The sequence below is a fragment of the Hypomesus nipponensis genome, chromosome 19, assembly GCF_054491055.1.
Source record: "Hypomesus nipponensis isolate SF chromosome 19, ASM5449105v1, whole genome shotgun sequence".
NCBI lineage: Eukaryota > Metazoa > Chordata > Actinopteri > Osmeriformes > Osmeridae > Hypomesus > Hypomesus nipponensis.
The window spans coordinates 20,560,001-20,565,000 of NC_140379.1; the positions used below are offsets into that span (position 1 = coordinate 20,560,001).

General features: G+C 47.1%; 7 non-coding genes and 8 pseudogenes across 7 annotated transcripts in view; all 15 read right to left on the reverse strand.

Moving 5' to 3' along the window:
- Nucleotides 1-323: 323 nt before the first annotated feature.
- LOC146250476 (5S ribosomal RNA) lies at nt 324-442 on the reverse strand. The gene has a single exon (XR_014733466.1). It is a non-coding gene; the product is annotated as a 5S ribosomal RNA (ribosomal RNA).
- Nucleotides 443-900: 458 nt separating this feature from the next.
- On the reverse strand, nt 901-1,019 carry LOC146250477 (5S ribosomal RNA). Its single transcript, XR_014733467.1, has one exon. It is a non-coding gene; the product is annotated as a 5S ribosomal RNA (ribosomal RNA).
- Nucleotides 1,020-1,185: 166 nt separating this feature from the next.
- LOC146250478 (5S ribosomal RNA) lies at nt 1,186-1,304 on the reverse strand (annotated as a pseudogene).
- A 170-nt stretch (nt 1,305-1,474) lies between these two features.
- LOC146250479 (5S ribosomal RNA) lies at nt 1,475-1,593 on the reverse strand (annotated as a pseudogene).
- Nucleotides 1,594-1,771: 178 nt separating this feature from the next.
- Nucleotides 1,772-1,890, reverse strand: LOC146250480 (5S ribosomal RNA; annotated as a pseudogene).
- A 170-nt stretch (nt 1,891-2,060) lies between these two features.
- On the reverse strand, nt 2,061-2,179 carry LOC146250481 (5S ribosomal RNA). The gene has a single exon (XR_014733761.1). It is a non-coding gene; the product is annotated as a 5S ribosomal RNA (ribosomal RNA).
- A 456-nt stretch (nt 2,180-2,635) lies between these two features.
- On the reverse strand, nt 2,636-2,754 carry LOC146250482 (5S ribosomal RNA). The gene has a single exon (XR_014733763.1). It is a non-coding gene; the product is annotated as a 5S ribosomal RNA (ribosomal RNA).
- A 170-nt stretch (nt 2,755-2,924) lies between these two features.
- LOC146250483 (5S ribosomal RNA) lies at nt 2,925-3,042 on the reverse strand (annotated as a pseudogene).
- Nucleotides 3,043-3,214: 172 nt separating this feature from the next.
- On the reverse strand, nt 3,215-3,333 carry LOC146250484 (5S ribosomal RNA; annotated as a pseudogene).
- A 176-nt stretch (nt 3,334-3,509) lies between these two features.
- LOC146250485 (5S ribosomal RNA) lies at nt 3,510-3,628 on the reverse strand. Its single transcript, XR_014734055.1, has one exon. It is a non-coding gene; the product is annotated as a 5S ribosomal RNA (ribosomal RNA).
- A 192-nt stretch (nt 3,629-3,820) lies between these two features.
- LOC146250486 (5S ribosomal RNA) lies at nt 3,821-3,939 on the reverse strand (annotated as a pseudogene).
- A 166-nt stretch (nt 3,940-4,105) lies between these two features.
- Nucleotides 4,106-4,224, reverse strand: LOC146250487 (5S ribosomal RNA). Its single transcript, XR_014733764.1, has one exon. It is a non-coding gene; the product is annotated as a 5S ribosomal RNA (ribosomal RNA).
- Nucleotides 4,225-4,406: 182 nt separating this feature from the next.
- On the reverse strand, nt 4,407-4,525 carry LOC146250488 (5S ribosomal RNA; annotated as a pseudogene).
- A 176-nt stretch (nt 4,526-4,701) lies between these two features.
- LOC146250489 (5S ribosomal RNA) lies at nt 4,702-4,820 on the reverse strand (annotated as a pseudogene).
- A 166-nt stretch (nt 4,821-4,986) lies between these two features.
- The window catches only part of LOC146250490 (5S ribosomal RNA), a 119-nt gene continuing 105 nt past the window's right edge, over nt 4,987-5,000 (reverse strand). The window contains exon 1 of the ribosomal RNA XR_014733765.1: nt 4,987-5,000. This exon is cut by the window's right edge and continues 105 nt beyond it. This is a non-coding gene — a ribosomal RNA (5S ribosomal RNA).

Sequence of the window (5,000 nt, forward strand, 5' to 3'; positions counted from 1 at the left end):
GTGCATATTGCAAGATTTCAGTTTCTAAGTGAATGAGCAAAAGAGCATACAGCACCTGGTATTCCTAGGCGGTCTCCCATCCAAGTACTAACCAGGCCCGACCCTGCTTAGCTTCCGAGATGAGACGAGGCGTTGCCAGGCTGGTGTGGCCGTACGAAATAAGTTGACAACCATAGGCTACTTATCCATATACAGATTTGGCAATTGACAATGCAAGGTGGTCTCTCTCTCTCGTGTCAAAATGAAAACAGCTTCCAGCCCCTTTCATGAAGGACTACTTGTGCATATTGCAAGATTTCAGTTTCTAAGTGAATGAGCAAAAGAGCATACAGCACCTGGTATTCCCAGGCGGTCTCCCATCCAAGTACTAACCAGGCCCGACCCTGCTTAGCTTCCGAGATCAGATGAGATCGGGCGTTGCCAGGCTGGTTTGGCCGTACGAAATAAGTTGACAACCATAGGCTACTTATCCATATACAGATTTGGCATTTGACAATGCAAGGTGGTCTCTCTCTCTCTCTCTCTCTCTCGTGTCAAAATGAAAACAGCTTCCAGCCCCATTCATGAAGGACTACTTGTGCATATTGCAAGATTTCAGTTTCTAAGTGAATGAGCAAAAGAGCATACAGCACCTGGTATTCCTAGGCGGTCTCCCATCCAAGTACTAACCAGGCCCGACCCTGCTTAGCTTCCGAGATGAGACGAGGCGTTGCCAGGCTGGTGTGGCCGTACGAAATAAGTTGACAACCATAGGCTACTTATCCATATACAGATTTGGCAATTGACAATGCAAGGTGGTCTCTCTCTCTCGTGTCAAAATGAAAACAGCTTCCAGCCCCTTTCATGAAGGACTACTTGTGCATATTGCAAGATTTCAGTTTCTAAGTGAATGAGCAAAAGAGCATACAGCACCTGGTATTCCCAGGCGGTCTCCCATCCAAGTACTAACCAGGCCCGACCCTGCTTAGCTTCCGAGATCAGATGAGATCGGGCGTTGCCAGGCTGGTTTGGCCGTACGAAATAAGTTGACAACCATAGGCTACTTATCCATATACAGATTTGGCAATTGACAATGCAAGGTGGTCTCTCTCTCTCGTGTCAAAATGAAAACAGCTTCCAGCCCCTTTCATGAAGGACTACTTGTGCATATTGCAAGATTTCAGTTTCTAAGTGAATGAGCAAAAGAGCATACAGCACCTGGTATTCCCAGGCGGTCTCCCATCCAAGTACTAACCAGGCCCGACCCTGCTTAGCTTCCGAGATCAGACGAGATCAGGCGTTGCAAGGCTGGTTTGGCCGTACGAAATAAGTTGACAACCATAGGCTACTTATCCATATACAGATTTGGCATTTGACAATGCAAGGTGGTCTCTCTCTCTCTCTCGTGTCAAAATGAAAACAGCTTCCAGCCCCTTTCATGAAGGACTACTTGTGCATATTGCAAGATTTCAGTTTCTAAGTGAATGAGCGAAAGAGCATAGAGCACCTGGTATTCCCAGGCGGTCTCCCATCCAAGTACTAACCAGGCCCGACCCTGCTTAGCTTCCGAGATCAGACGAGATCTGGCGTTGCCAGGCTGGTATGGCCGTACGAAATAAGTTGACAACCATAGGCTACTTATCCATATACAGATTTGGCATTTGACAATGCAAGGTGGTCTCTCTCTCTCTCTCTCTCTCTCGTGTCAAAATGAAAACAGCTTCCAGCCCCTTTCATGAAGGACTACTTGTGCATATTGCAAGATTTCAGTTTCTAAGTGAATGAGCAAAAGAGCATACAGCACCTGGTATTCCCAGGCGGTCTCCCATCCAAGTACTAACCAGGCCCGACCCTGCTTAGTTTCCGAGATCAGACGAGATCGGGCGTTGCCAGGCTGGTTTGGCCGTACGAAATAAGTTGACAACCATAGGCTACTTATCCATATACAGATTTGGCATTTGACAATGCAAGGTGGTCTCTCTCTCTCTCTCGTGTCAAAATGAAAACAGCTTCCAGCCCCTTTCATGAAGGACTACTTGTGCATATTGCAAGATTTCAGTTTCTAAGTGAATGAGCAAAAGAGCATACAGCACCTGGTATTCCCAGGCGGTCTCCCATCCAAGTACTAACCAGGCCCGACCCTGCTTAGCTTCCGAGATCAGACGAGATCGGGCGTTGCCAGGCTGGTTTGGCCGTACGAAATAAGTTGACAACCATAGGCTACTTATCCATATACAGATTTGGCATTTGACAATGCAAGGTGGTCTCTCTCTCTCTCTCTCTCTCGTGTCAAAATGAAAACAGCTTCCAGCCCCATTCATGAAGGACTACTTGTGCATATTGCAAGATTTCAGTTTCTAAGTGAATGAGCAAAAGAGCATACAGCACCTGGTATTCCTAGGCGGTCTCCCATCCAAGTACTAACCAGGCCCGACCCTGCTTAGCTTCCGAGATGAGACGAGGCGTTGCCAGGCTGGTGTGGCCGTACGAAATAAGTTGACAACCATAGGCTACTTATCCATATACAGATTTGGCAATTGACAATGCAAGGTGGTCTCTCTCTCTCGTGTCAAAATGAAAACAGCTTCCAGCCCCTTTCATGAAGGACTACTTGTGCATATTGCAAGATTTCAGTTTCTAAGTGAATGAGCAAAAGAGCATACAGCACCTGGTATTCCCAGGCGGTCTCCCATCCAAGTACTAACCAGGCCCGACCCTGCTTAGCTTCCGAGATCAGACGAGATCGGGCGTTGCCAGGCTGGTTTGGCCGTACGAAATAAGTTGACAACCATAGGCTACTTATCCATATACAGATTTGGCATTTGACAATGCAAGGTGGTCTCTCCCTCTCTCTCGTGTCAAAATGAAAACAGCTTCCAGCCCCTTTCATGAAGGACTACTTGTGCATATTGCAAGATTTCAGTTTCTAAGTGAATGAGCAAAAGAGCATACAGCACCTGGTATTCCCAGGCGGTCTCCCATCCAAGTACTAACCAGGCCCGACCCTGCTTAGCTTCCGAGATCAGACGAGATCGGGCATGCCAGGCTGGTTTGGCCGTACGAAATAAGTTGACAACCATGGGCTACTTATCCATATACAGATTTGGCAATTGACAATGCAAGGTGGTCTCTCTCTCTCTCTCTCGTGTCAAAATGAAAACAGCTTCCAGCCCCTTTCATGAAGGACTACTTGTGCATATTGCAAGATTTCAGTTTCTAAGTGAATGAGCGAAAGAGCATAGAGCACCTGGTATTCCCAGGCGGTCTCCCATCCAAGTACTAACCAGGCCCGACCCTGCTTAGCTTCCGAGATCAGACGAGATCTGGCGTTGCCAGGCTGGTATGGCCGTACGAAATAAGTTGACAACCATAGGCTACTTATCCATATACAGATTTGGCATTTGACAATGCAAGGTGGTCTCTCTCTCTCTCTCTCTCTCGTGTCAAAATGAAAACAGCTTCCAGCCCCTTTCATGAAGGACTACTTGTGCATATTGCAAGATTTCAGTTTATAAGTGAATGAGCAAAAGAGCATACAGCACCTGGTATTCCCAGGCGGTCTCCCATCCAAGTACTAACCAGGCCCGACCCTGCTTAGCTTCCGAGATCAGACGAGATCTGGCGTTGCCAGGCTGGTATGGCCGTACGAAATAAGTTGACAACCATAGGCTACTTATCCATATACAGATTTGGCATTTGACAATGCAAGGTGGTCTCTCTCTCTCTCTCTCTCTCTCTCTCTCTCTCTCTCGTGTCAAAATGAAAACAGCTTCCAGCCCCATTCATGAAGGACTACTTGTGCATATTGCAAGATTTCAGTTTCTAAGTGAATGAGCAAAAGAGCATACAGCACCTGGTATTCCTAGGCGGTCTCCCATCCAAGTACTAACCAGGCCCGACCCTGCTTATCTTCCGAGATGAGACGAGATGGGGCATTGCCAGGCTGGTGTGGCCGTACGAAATAAGTTGACAACCATAGGCTACTTATCCGTATACAGATTTGGCAATTGACAATGCAAGGTGGTCTCTCTCTCTCGTGTCAAAATGAAAACAGCTTCCAGCCCCTTTCATGAAGGACTACTTGTGCATATTGCAAGATTTCAGTTTCTAAGTGAATGAGCAAAAGAGCATACAGCACCTGGTATTCCCAGGCGGTCTCCCATCCAAGTACTAACCAGGCCCGACCCTGCTTAGCTTCCGAGATCAGACGAGATCGGGCGTTGCCAGGCTGGTTTGGCCGTACGAAATAAGTTGACAACCATAGGCTACTTATCCATATACAGATTTGGCATTTGACAATGCAAGGTGGTCTCTCTCTCTCTCTCTCTCTCTCTCTCGTGTCAAAATGAAAACAGCTTCCAGCCCGATTCATGAAGGACTACTTGTGCATATTGCAAGATTTCAGTTTCTAAGTGAATGAGCAAAAGAGCATACAGCACCTGGTATTCCCAGGCGGTCTCCCATCCAAGTACTAACCAGGCCCGACCCTGCTTAGTTTCCGAGATCAGACGAGATCGGGCGTTGCCAGGCTGGTTTGGCCGTACGAAATAAGTTGACAACCATAGGCTACTTATCCATATACAGATTTGGCATTTGACAATGCAAGGTGGTCTCTCTCTCTCTCTCTCTCTCGTGTCAAAATGAAAACAGCTTCCAGCCCCATTCATGAAGGACTACTTGTGCATATTGCAAGATTTCAGTTTCTAAGTGAATGAGCAAAAGAGCATACAGCACCTGGTATTCCTAGGCGGTCTCCCATCCAAGTACTAACCAGGCCCGACCCTGCTTAGCTTCCGAGATGAGACGAGATGGGGCGTTGCCAGGCTGGTGTGGCCGTACGAAATAAGTTGACAACCATAGGCTACTTATCCATATACAGATTTGGCAATTGACAATGCAAGGTGGTCTCTCTCTCTCGTGTCAAAATGAAAACAGCTTCCAGCCCCTTTCATGAAGGACTACTTGTGCATATTGCAAGATTTCAGTTTCTAAGTGAATGAGCAAAAGAGCATACAGCACCT